The following is a 13,700-nucleotide window of genomic DNA, read 5'->3' on the forward strand; positions in this document are numbered from 1 at the left end:
CATGCTGTATTCCCTACCAGGGGTGCTCAATACGTCGAACGTGATTGACCAATCGATCGCCATTGTACTCTTGGTAGACATTGTCAGGAACTGACGCTTAACAAATCAAGTGGAGTTTTTTTTTAAATAAAAACTCGACGTCAGCCAATCAGCCATCCCTTTATTTGATTAATACACCGGAGAACCAATCAAATGACATCTCAATGAGAGACTCACTGCGTACTCAAACAACGCTCCTTCATTGCAAAGTGAACACGGATGTCGTTAGCTACATCCTAATTTTTCGCTCGGGTTTTCCCCTTAAACGTAAGATAGAGTATAAAAAAGTGGAAGAGCTGGACCAAGTAAGAAGAAAAAACGTATCACTTTCATACGGAATGAGAGGATGACTTTTTTTCACGATGACATTTTCAAGTGCGGTTGTCTTGTCTGCCAGTTATCAGAGTGAACTCAGGTAATGGCAAAGAATTGACATAATAATGTTGTTTTGTGCGACATAATGTTGTGTTGTGCAACATATGCGGATATACATCAACATAAATTGCAATAATCTTCACTATATTTCTCAATAAATATAATGAGTAGATCATTTTGACTTGGTCATTTCAAAAGTAGCTCCCTTGCTGAAAAAAGTTTGAACACCCCTGCCCTAGCCAGATCAGACACTCGCACATCTCCTTCATATTTTGCTATTATTTTTTTCTTAAATGCAATAGTTGTACGCACTACTTTTCTTTTTTCACTTGTAGAAGCACTTACTATATTTGGAGGCATGATTAGAGGCTAAAACTCTTCGTACACCTATATTAAACGCGAGAGCATAACGCAGCACATCTGCAAGCGACAACATTTGGTCACGAAGAGAGTGATACGCCCGTACGCCGCTCAGCATCCCCCTCTCGCGTACGCACTCACGCGTCGTACCGGCGTTCAAAATCCGATTGTTGTTCGAACTACGAAACAAGAATTTCTCGAATATTTTGTTCGGACTCCGAACTGTAAGTTGTTCGAAAACCGAGGTTGCACTGTATTCACTTCTGCCTATTTTTTTCTTAATCACCTGCCGACGGACACATAAGATATTGGCCAATGGGAACTGAAGCTTTGCGGACAAAGTAGACAGAGTTCTGCATGAAAGCAGCCAAGTCTGTTCAAAAAAAATTGTGACAGCTTATGTTTACAGCGCATGGGAAAAATAAAACTATATTCGAAAGGTTTTTCATCTGGTCTGTTTATAACATGGAGTTGCAGCTATCACTGGTGGATCTGGAACCTATTCCCGACGACATATGAGGATTTACTGTAGGATTAAGTAAATTAATTTGTTCCTGGCCAAAGTGTCACCATCATAAACCATAATTAACTCGGTAGGGGCTCCTCAGTTCATGACACTAAAACAACGGCAGTAGAAAACAAGGCTTAAAGGACAACCGACGCCTACGGACAAGTTGTGTCCATAATTTGTAAAATCGCTTCAAATGACTTCTACTGAGCGTAGTTTACAAAGATTCCACCGCATATAGCTATATTTTACGTTTTAAGACTCGCGCTCAATATTCCGGAAGTCTTGTTTTTGAGTTGGTGACGATTCCTGACGTCACGTCACGGAAGGAACGCCCCTGACCGAGAAAGGACACACAATGCATTTTGCGGTGCTTTGTTTGGTCTGAAAACTTTGTGTTGATCCGCGTTGATGGCGAAATTAGAAGGAAAGCACATAAATAACGCGATGGTGAATCGTTGTGTGTTGCACCGAGACAACTATTTGACATTCGCTGACAAAAATTCCCAGGAGACAAATCAGCCCATTTCCATGGGGCTCTGTCACCATCTTCAGCATTTTTTTTGGACACTACATGCTGTCATTGACGGCTCGAATTGATATGGGAGGACTCCTTTAATCGATTGCAAACATGTATCCGTTCCTCTTCAGAACTATTCATATCATATTCATAACTGGATGAGTAACAAGAAAGCATCTACACCGAATCTGAAGCCATTGGTTTGATTCTCGAGCAAGGCAAGACGTCTTGACGTGACACCATGAACAAGGGGGCGGGACCTTCTGAAACTGACCACTTCTGGATTCAATTTGAAGTAGTTTTTAAACACTAAGTCATTTTTATTGGCGTTTTGCATTTGACTAAAAATATCATCATGCGTGTTTTCCTTTAAATTATCATTCCTGCCATTTCCTATGTTTTCTCAATTGCTCTCCTGTTGTCAAATGGGGTCTCAGCAGAGTTTTTTTGGCCACCTTGAAATACAGGTGACACCTCAAAGTGTTTTTCACTGATATAATTACCAAGGATCACATTTTTTTTCCGATTGCATCGAGTTGGTATGTGTGATATTCAGTTGCCAAGAATGCGAAGGTGAGTTGCTCAAGGTAGTTTGTTTAGTGATTATCCACCCTCATTGCCCGGTGTATGGCAGGCCTTCGACACCTCAATGACTTAAAAGCCACCACAAAATAAATATGAAGTGAGATGACATCACGGTGATTTTAGCATTGACATTCTCCCCAAAAGTGCCAGTCAATCAATGATTCACGGCTTTGCAGAAAGGGCCGTTTGTGTGCTCTCTCTCTCTGGGTGTCATTTATCAGCTTGTGTGTTCAACTCAACACTCCACATGCATTCCAGTCTGGCAGTTTGGAACAATTGATGATGGATTAACAGAACAGGACACTGGGGTTTTTCTAAAGCCATCAGATGTGATCGGATTACGCTTGCCACTCTTTCCAAATCTCCAATTCTTTTCTTAGAACATCCGTCTTACATTATTGGATTAAAAAAAAAACATGTCAAAGCCGAAAGGTAAGCAGAGACGCAGTGAGTTTTGTTGGCTTTTGTATTTATTTTGCCGATTTGGTCTACACAAAGATGCTAAATTGATAATCACATTATGTATAGCACCTTTGAATCACAACCTTTACAACTAGGGTGTCAAACAATTTTTTTGCCATAGTCCACATTGTAGTTACGATTATCTCTAGGGGGCCTTTATGAATTTGCACAAGACATTAGAACATTTAATCCCCTCCACATATCACATACAGAACGCACAACAAAATTAGAACTAATTTTCAAATTTGAAGTAAAACATAATACTGTTATTGTGGCTTACATGGGACAATTTGAAATACTGGTTCGGATTTTAGCAAGCATCATGGCACTTGACATGCTTGATTTGCTTTCGCGGGCCGAATAGAATGATGTCGCGGGCCAGATATGGACCCCCGGCCTTGACTTTGAAACTTGTGCTTTACAACATTTCACATCAGGAAAAATAGTGACACAAATATGGGTTAATTATGCACCCCCATGTGGAAGAGGAATTCCTTGTTCTGCCCGTTACAATGCGTGGTTGGTGGTGTCGGTGGTGTCAAAGTCGAGTCCAAATCTGGCCCACAATATCATTTTAGCTGGCCCGCCAAAGGTAATTATGTGCATTCACTTCATATTTCTTGCTGAAATACCACTATAACCTTTCTTTTAATTTGTGAAAGTGTTCTTGCTGAAATACCAGTATAACCTTTCTTTTAATTTGTGAAATTGTCTTGAATCGAAGCGGATCATTCCATTTAAAAACACTGTGTACCCAAAATACATATTGGGCCATATTTGTTTGCCAGTGTGTGTGCAACTAGAAAATGTTTTATTTTGACAGGTTTTGTTGAAGGTGCCAAACAGTCACGAAGATATTTACCATCTATTTTAACGTTTGTGAACAATGTTAATTGTCATCCTTGATGAACACCAACCCCACCAAACACTCATCAGTCAGATGCGGGCTTTAAATCCTTTTTTTGTCCCATTTACTCTTGTCTGATTTTGATTAAAATACATATAATTTGCCTCATTTGTCACAGCCAATTAATTTCCAGCACAGGGTCCACTTGTCTCTTACCATTATCACCTTTTTTCTTTTATCTTGATCTCTGAATGATGAGAGAAGATGATGTAGAGCACAGGTGTCAAAGTCAAGGCCCGCGGGCCAAATCCGGCCCGCCACATAATTTTTTTTCGGCCCGCGAAAGCAAATCAAACTTGTTAAATTCCATGATGATTGCTAAAATCTGAGCCAAAATTTCATATTTTTGGATGTCAACCACAACAAAAGTCATTATTCTTGACTTCAGATTTGAAAACGAGTTATTCATTAATTTGCTGTGTGCTCTTTATGCAATATTTGAAGGGATTTAAACATTCTAATGGGTTCCCCTAATTCATAACGGCCCTCGAGAGGAAACCATAACTACAATGTGGCCCGTGGCAAAAAATGACTTTGAAACCCCTGATGTAGAGGATGAAAGCTTTGCCCCGACACACATACTGGTCATGTTGAACATTTTCTTTGGGTTTGTGAATCCTGAGGATGTGAATTTCCCTTGAGGTTTTACTCATCTAAATTTGACTGGAATCGTGTTACATGTCCTTGGCTGCTTGGATAATGACTATAATAACCAAAATCTCATTTTTTTAAAACCTCTTTTCAGTATTTTGCTTCCACATTATTTTCTATGCTCAGAGATCTCCTGGTGTTTTTTTTTCTTCTTTTTGTTTTACCCTTTGGTCAGTGTGTCTTGTTATCTTTCAGTTGTTTTTATTGAGCCTGCAGAAAATGATCAATGTCCTTACTCATTCGCTTCAAGTGCAGTCACTCTGTCCATATACAGGCACTCGTCGCTCAATAACAATTATCCTGCTTCATTTATATGCAATGACGGAATCACTCTGGTACGATTTTGTCGGTTCAGTGCAGATGTCCTTGCATTAGTGAGAATGTATGATTAAAAAGTTTAGGGAAAGGGCAACTCATTAAGAACACTTAATTACATGTAATGAACTCACCTTTGTTCAAATTATTTTTGAGACATGCCAATGACACCAAGACATTACACAAATGTGGCAAAACATATTCTTTTTGCGATAGGAAGTCAAAGGAAACATCAGCAATTATTTGGTTGCAAAAGTGAGCACACCCTCGTAACTTGTGCATATGGCTGTCTTCAGAATTAACAAGGACTGGCACATCGGCGCGCGCACCCGCACGCACACGCGCACGCACACGCACCTATAAAAGTTTTTCAAATACAAGGTACACCACATTATGAGGTGTTACAAAAGAGGCTTGGGTTAGGCACTACTACTTCTTCTATGAAGGAAAATGGAGTTGTGGCTGGTGACAGTAGTTGCGAGACCTGTTGTGGCTCAATCTTCCTTCACATATAAGGCGCACCTGCGTGTAAGGTGCACGGTCATCTTTGGAAGAAAATAAAGCCGTTTTGGGTGCGCCTTATACGCACTGGAAAATAGGGTAAATGGCCACGAAGCAATTTGGATCAAGTAGACTTGATCTTAGATAAGATTTCAAAATGGACTGTGAGTTCTGGCCTTTCGAAAAGGGCTTTTCCAAAACCTGTTGGGAAAGAGTCAACCAGAAGTCTTTTGAGATTTCCGACACTGCGGATGAATTGAATACGAGCGGGAGCATCTGCCAAGCCGTCACAGAGGCTTCAATCCTCATCTGTTTGTGTTAGTGCTTCCTTTGGCCTGAATGCACGTGAGTGTCGCTTCGCCACATCACACAGCCGTTGATGAGGAAAGCGCTGCCAAGATGGCAGCCAAACACACACAACTCTATAAAAGGACTCTCAGTGCTCAGCAGACAACCATCCAGTCCCGATTATCCCCTTCGCGAATATCCAACACGCTGAGAATTTCAATCATTTTATTGATATTGAACCCCCACCCCGTCTCCGCCTTTGCCATTGTTTGATGGCACCTACTTGAAGGTGTCAAAATATCAAACCATCTCTGACAGCACCCACCAGCGACTAATCAATCGTCAATCACTGCAGTGTTGTGTGATTAGCTTGGCCAGTGGTCTGGAAGACGCGGGTTCCGAGCCGCTTGCGACTCTTGAGCGGCGCCCATTGGCTCCCTGCCACTTAAAAAAAAATAATAATAAATGATAAAAGATAGGTGGGAGGGAAATATCCTGTGAACCTAATGAGGATTAAGCGGTCTGGAAACGTGACACAAATATTCTTAACGTTTTTCAATGCTATAAAAATGTGGAGTGAGATGAGTTTCAATATTTGTAAACATTGCTTCCAAGATGTCGTGCCTATGTAAATGACATGACTGTTTAAAACAGATTCTTATCTTACAGACAGTGTAGTGTCGGTGTTCAAATACCTGACATGTTTCGGCGTCTACTTCCGCCTTTGTCAGAGACATGACTGACATCAGACATGACTGTTGTTTGCAAAGACGAGCATTAATCATCAGTCCAATTCTACAAAAGACTACATCTCTTTGTGTGCTCTTTCTAACACACTGGACGAGACTATTACGACTCAAACGCATGTGTGTTCTGCCTCCAAGAAGCCTCACCCGAGTCCCGCCTGGCCCATTCAAGGTCACTCGTGCTCATTGTGCTGCTCGGGGGCTGCTCGTTTCGGATTTGTGTAAATTAACATCATTACAGTTGTTATCTCGTTTTGTTGTTTCAATGTCATGGACACTCAAAAGAAATGTATTCACACTCATAAACACACGCTCACACATGCACTACCATAGCCCTAACAGCAGTTTATGCTGGCGCACACTTGAGCAAGAGCCATAATTTTCGATTCTTGAAGTGTCACAGTTAATTTTTCAGAAAGACTGCTTGATAGCAAAATACGGTCTTCCTTTTTTCCCCACTCTCCTGGAAACACTTGGCACTGATTTTCACCTCGAGCACTCATCTTGATACAGTCCAGTGCACTAAATTTTTTTTTTTGTGACTTACTGAAAAGCAAATTATTCATCCCGCAATTATTATATTTCAAATACAGAACAAAAACGTGAACAAATTTGTCATGTTTATTGATTATGGATGTATAACAACCTGTAAGGCCTTCGCTGCTGGCCTACAAATATCTGAATCACAGACTAATTCATTATATTTTGTCCATAAATTATTTTTATATAATTCCAAATTTTCTCTCAGCTTCCTTTCACTACTTTTCCTCTGTTGTGATGCTTCCAGACATACATTTTCGTATTTAAGCATTAAACCAATCACATTTCAGTCATCATTTGTTACCAGGGTCAAAAATGTACCTGGACGCATTCACAATCATTTCTGCAGGCTCTAGATCAGGGGTGGCCAACCAGTCAGAGACTAAGAGCCACATTTTTTACTATGTTACGAAAAAGAGCCCATCAAGATGGCGGCGCGTGAACACGCAGCGGCTCCCCTCTCACTCCTGGCAAATTGGCGTTTTTGTTTTTATTATGTTTGTTAAAGTCATTATAAGTGCCTTGCACGCTGTGTACCGAGAGCACAGTCATTTCATCTGTGCTGTATGTCATGCATATGAGCATATTCAACAATAACGCTGACTTTGATAAACATGGGCACACATGAACACTCCATCGGCCCATCCGTCACGCACACAGACCTCTGCTCAGACAGATTTATTATAAGTCTCACCTTTTAAATACTCTTAAATTAATCTTATCCAGGGTGTCGCTGGTGACTTGCCCGCTGGCTTTTAGCACGGTGGAAAATGTGTTAAATCTCCCTTTGAATATGCGCCCTGAACAGCTTCAGTTTGTTGACAAACGCAAACACACTTTGCACCAAGTAAGGCAGAATTTTTGACTTACCCTGCAGGGTAAGGTTCAGTTTGTCCAGGTGACACAGCATGTCGACTAAAAAAGCCAGCTCCATAATCCACTCGTGGTCCGAGAGCACGGGATAGTCCTTGTCTTTCTCTTCCATTAACAGTTTCACGGCATCCAACAGCTCAAAAAAGCAAGAAAGTACTTTGCCTTTTGACAGCAGTGCAGCGGCAGGTCACCTGGAAGCCCTTGGTGCAGCTCAGCGATGAGATTCTTGAATTGTCTGTGGTGACGCGCATGAGTGCGGATGTAGTTGACGATTTGCATAACTTTTTACGCTTGTCATGTGGACGCCCCTTACGAGTCGGCCCCTTAAGAGCCGCATGAAATCAGCCAAAGAGCCGCATCCGGCTCGGGAGCCGTGGGTTGGCCAGGCCTGCTCGAGAGCATAAAAATAAATGGTGATGAAACAATTGCTGTTCGGTCAATTTACATTTCCACGTTTTCCCACCAAAAGGGATCCCAGAGAGACCACGCTGATACAACTCACTCTCGTTATTTATTGTTGATTGAGTTTTGAATACATTGGTTCTTTTTGTTTGTAGGCGAGCAGGGAAGTAGGTCATAAACCTACAAATGGAAACACAGAATGTAAATGCAACTCATTCACAATCATTTCTATCACTACTTTGACATTACAGTAAAGTCTCGTTATATCGATATTCAAGGGAGTCCGAAAAAATATCGATATAACCGGGACTATCGATATATCCGATATCGATATAACGAGACTTTCTGTATTTAGGTTTTAATCAATAGAAAGGTAAAACGTGGAATGCAACTCACCGGCGGTGTGTCTCCCTTGGCTAACAAGAGCCACCTGCTTCAGACAGCATTTATCGCCACACCCACTCACCGGCTGATCGGATTAACCCTTTCAAGTCTGCTTGTAAAGCCAAGTCTAACATGTGATTGCCTATTTACACAACAATTGCTTTAACCAATCAGAGTTCGAGTTGGCACCCCAGGGCCTGCTCGTACGCAATGTCAGAATTTTTGCAAAGTATGATTTTTTTTATTTCTTCAATGTAATACGTACATACTGTTTAAATGACACTATGGCAGCTGTGACGAACTGCATATGTAATGATGTAATAATGAGCTTTGGAGGCATCAATGTAATTTAGCGAGACACTATTATAACGTCAAAATGATAGCCAGATGTCAGAGAGCTGCTGAACATATTGCAACATCCTGTCAGAAGGCGCCGGATCTAATTCGGATACCAATAATGCATTCCACATCATTACTTTTCTCACATGTACAGTAATTTCTCACGTCCTTACGCCAGTTTCGAGGTTTTACGTCCTGGGCCGTTTGGTTTTTGGACGCCAGCAGCTGTGAGAGCGAATCTCATGAGTCTCATCCGACACTTTGCTGAATTTTATTTGTCCTTGTAAACTGACAGGTGGATGTCGTTTTGCTGCCCAAGTGACCTGGGATTTCCTCAAATTTGATTTTAAATACCAATGTGGGGAACATATGTAACGGAGTTGGGCACAAGATCATTAAATTATGAAGGAAGTGACGCAACGGCGCACAGTGTGGCACCAGGTCCCGCCCATAGTTTCCAGAACAATCTGGACGAGATTTAGGGTGAGTCGCATCTTCATGACAATATCTTATTTTGTTTCCCCTTTTGTACTGTCTAGTGTTATCTAATTAGTTCCCTTATCCATTTTGAGTTCAGATTACTTTTTGTGTCGTTATTGAATTCACGTTTTGTCGAGTGGAACTTTGAAGCACATTGGCTTCATAGTGCTTTTCTGTTGCGCAGTTAATCACAAGACGAAACCCATGCGACTTCACCCATCCCTTCTGCCATACTGTGTTGCAGGTAATCATTGTTTCATTTCGTTTTTATTGTACAATATTTAGTTTCTTGTGTCGTGTTTCATTTGCCCGTGAGTGTTCGTGGCGGGTTGAACTGTGCGCCATTTCAAGCGAACTGCGTCTTTTGCCGAGTCTCCGCATATGATGCGTTCAGGGACATCATGTAAATAACAGTGAACTTGTGTTGTATTCCCATTTTCTGTAAATGACCACTATACGATCACACATTGTTCATTCTGTTTTGTTATCTACAATGTTTTGCATATTCAGAACAATATGGACGAGATTCATGTTAATCACAAGACGAAACCTATGCGACTTCACCCATCCCTTCTGCCGTACTGTGTTGCAGAAATAAAAGAAATAAAAAGACACATCCACGTGTCTGGTCTTATTAAGACGGCAGCATCGTGGAGATGAAGACAGTCACTGTTGTGACACCTGTCACACATATAACTCAGATACTTAGAAGCTCCCCCAAAGGTATAGCTTAGTTTTCAACCCCAATCAAAATTGTTATATGAAATGCCATTCATCCATTCTTATAGGATTGTGTTTTGTACAAAAAAACTTTACTTTGACAAATTACAATTAGATTTTTAATCGTCATTGAGTGGTGTCATCACTTAAAACCCATTCATTCATTTTCCGTTGTTCATTTTATATGACTTCAATTGAAAATATTTAGCAAGATAGCTATGTAGATCGCACTACTTTTATCTTTGTCCAAATTGGCATGGATAATGCAAGACCCTCCCATGACTTTAACATTGTTCTTTTACACTGATATTGCATAAAAAGCCGCAAAACATTCCACAATTCTGTGTCACTTTTTGGGGCATTTCAGACACATATAATGGATGTGTTTGCCATCAAATCACAGAGAATGGGATCATCAGTTAAGATGTGAATTTGTGATCAATAAATCATAAATTGGTGGCGTAATACTGTATTAATTTAAGATACTTATGATTCTGAATTAAATGCCTAACAGTCGGGCAAAAGTTGGGATTGTTGCAAAGTGGTTACATACATGCCAGGATGTGTCCTCCCATTTTTCATAATCAAATCATGTTTGAGCTGTGTTCAATGGGAATGTTGTAAGAAGAGATTGAATTTATATTTAGATGTATCAGGACAATCATTAGTTGTATTTTTTTCATCCATAATGGCAAGTCACATTATAGTAAGGGCTGACTGTTTCCTTTAGTGCATGCTGGCTCTTCCAGTGGACTCCAGGTCACATTTGCTATTCTCTGTGTGAAGCCCTTGTTATCATATTCCTATGGAGACAATTAGCATTTAACATGCACACACGGGCACATACACACACAGACCAAAGCGTGCGGCAGCATGCGTGATCAAGTGCTATGCTCTACAGCAGGGGTGTCAAAGTCATTTTTTGCCGCGGGCCACATTGTAGTTATGGTTTCCTCTCGAGGGCCGTTATGAATTTGGGGAACCCATTAGAATGTTTAAATCCCTTCAAATATTACATATAGAGCGCACAGCAAATTAATGAATAACTCGTTTTCAAATCTGAAGTCAAGAACAATGACTTTTATTGTGGTTGACATCCAAAAATATGACATTTTGGCTCAGATTTTAGCAATCATCATGGAATTTAACAAGTTTGATTTGCTTTCGCGGGCCGAAAAAAATGATGTGGCGGGCCGGATTTGGCCCGCGGGCCTTGACTTTGACACCTGTGCTCTACAGTTACTCCCTATTCATTTTACTCGCATCCCTTCCAAACTTGGAATGATAATAATAATACATAATACATAATAATAATAATAATAATAATAATACATTTAATTTCTAAGCACCTTTCACAACTCTCAAGGACATTTTACAGTCACTGGATTTTTTTTGTGTGGGTGAGCAGCGGCAACCATTCACACCAGCGTTCACTCTACCTGGAAGTAACACAGCAGCAAAATTATGAAAGGAAGAGGAAAGGAAAGAAAGGAAACAAAAAAAACTAAATAACAAATAATATGACAACCCAAAGACAGAGAGTCATTCATTCTTTAGCACTTGCTGTACCCTCTTTGTGACATGAAGCAGTTCTAGATGACACGATGGAAGCTCTTTTTTGGACTAAGAAATGTTCGTCATAAGATTGGAAGTGCGTTGAGTTTGTGTTTTGATCATTTGTACGGACGCCGGATACTTCTTGATATCTGTCAGTGTCAATATGATAGAAACCAGTTCGGCTATATGCTGCGGAAGCTTTCCCAGGAAAATCAACTGCAGTGTCCCGTAAGGGTGCCGTGGCCTCGACAGTCATCAGTCAACATTGTCTCAAATAAGATGGGTAGTTAACCAGCTGTCTGACTGTGGCCTCCTTCAAAGCTGCAATAGATTAAAATTCACATTTGCTTTTTTTACCCTCACGTTATGGTGCAGTTAGATGACGTGTAATAAATTTCATCCGATCACCGAGGATAACTAAACCAGATTGGTTCTTGGCTGAGGGACCGATTGGGAATTCCAGACTTCTATTTACCTGATGTCTGTGTAACCGCACGTTTGCAACTCAGTTCCAGGCCCAGATTAATGCCAAGAGTCAGGAAGGGAATGTGTCTTTCATGGCAAATGGGTTCCTGTTGGCATCTTGTATTTTGCTAACTAACGTTAGCAATTTGTTGGTCAAATTTGACTGATAGTGTCATGGCCACTGATAACCCAGCCAGTGTAGTCTCAGGGAATAGTCCTCTGCTCCCCCCCAACCTTAGAGCAGGGACCTATCATAGCAGAGGTCTGGGACCGCCACCTCTGAACAGTTGGGATATATCTATAGGGCCAAAACTACCAGCAAATTTTAGTTCGCTGACGAAGCCTCTTGGATAAGAAGCGAAACGTCCAACACCTTCAAAGAAGTACAGATGACGTCTGAAGAAACCTTTTCATCAATCAGTCAGTAATTGAAATTTCAAATGTTTTTTACTTTTTTTCAATATTTAAATGCATTGATATTATTTATACATCAATGTTTACGTTTTATTGTGTTAATGTACCAACATGAAACAAAACATTCATTTACACTCTCAACCTATGAAAGTCTCACATAAAAATAATATTTCTTTGCTAAATCGCATGCATCAAATATTTCAGAGAAGCTTGTATCGCTGAAGATGGCAGAATTTAAGTATCATTCAAGTTGGGATTGCCACTTTGCAGTGCTGACGCAAGGCCGGTCAAATTGGGGACAGTGGCAAGTTACTACGTGTTGTCGGCCACAACCACGCTGAGGTTCAAAAGTTCATGCTTTGTCGTGTTTATCTCCCACTATATCCGTCAAGCACATTTGCTAAAATTCTACATTATTTTGATATCTCGACAATACAATCGATTGACGCCTCCATGTGATACGGTCAGCTAATAACGTTCTTAGCATGTCTATTATCGTCTTGTGCTTTGTGTCAGCAATGAGGCCAGCTGGTCGGCCTGTGATCCTCTTACGTCTTTACCTCTTGCGGTAAGAGAGGCGTTAACCTTCTCAGAGGCTACGCTATGACATGACTGATGGACACCGTCGCTTCTTCGGCTCGTTAACGACTTGCTGCTCCATTCAGGCGTAAGCACTGTTACACGGTACGTGTCACGATTGTTGCCATGCATGTCACAGTTGAAATGGGCTCAGTTACATATATGCTGTTTGCGAGCCACTTTGCACTCAGTATTATGTCGCATCACATCGCCGTACTTTCATGAGTCACATGCACAAACATATTTACAGTGCAATCCAATACCAAAAAATCTTTGTATTTTCTAGTATAATTGTTATTGTTATTATTTTTATTGTGTTCACAATTTAATGCATCATTGATCGCATAACAGTCAGATATAAAAAGGATATTTGATGTTAAATATTAAATTTGACTAGCTTGCATATGATGGAGCTCTCCTGCTTTTTCTAGATGTGGTGTGCGCATTAAGTTTGATGTGGTTTCTGTTGTGTCACTTCTCTTCATGTTGCAATCCTTGTCACTTCAAGTTTTCCAAAACATAAAACCCTGTGTGATACTTACTTCATGTGGTGGTTTCTGCACTTACCCTGCTCATGGATCACCAGATTTCTATCTACCGCAGAAAATATAACTGTCCTTTCCAAAATGAAAATGAAGGTGCACTCATTTCAGAATGCAGATGTTCAGCTCTCAAAGGGCAAGACCTTTT

General features: G+C 40.7%; 1 protein-coding gene across 4 annotated transcripts in view; it reads left to right on the forward strand.

Moving 5' to 3' along the window:
• The window catches only part of shank3a (SH3 and multiple ankyrin repeat domains 3a), a 235,201-nt gene that overhangs the window by 35,783 nt on the left and 185,718 nt on the right, over positions 1-13,700 (forward strand). Inside the window, exon 1 of one of the 4 annotated variants that reach the window (XM_088996753.1) lies at positions 13,019-13,115. The exons of the other annotated variants lie outside the window; for them this stretch is intronic. The gene's annotated coding sequence lies outside the window, so the exon portion shown is untranslated. Of the gene's footprint in view, positions 1-13,018; positions 13,116-13,700 lie in introns of those variants that run through there. 4 annotated transcript variants of the gene reach the window in all.

The sequence above is a fragment of the Hippocampus bargibanti genome, linkage group LG05 (assembly GCF_051943395.1).
Source record: "Hippocampus bargibanti isolate YZ-2025 linkage group LG05, ASM5194339v1, whole genome shotgun sequence".
NCBI lineage: Eukaryota > Metazoa > Chordata > Actinopteri > Syngnathiformes > Syngnathidae > Hippocampus > Hippocampus bargibanti.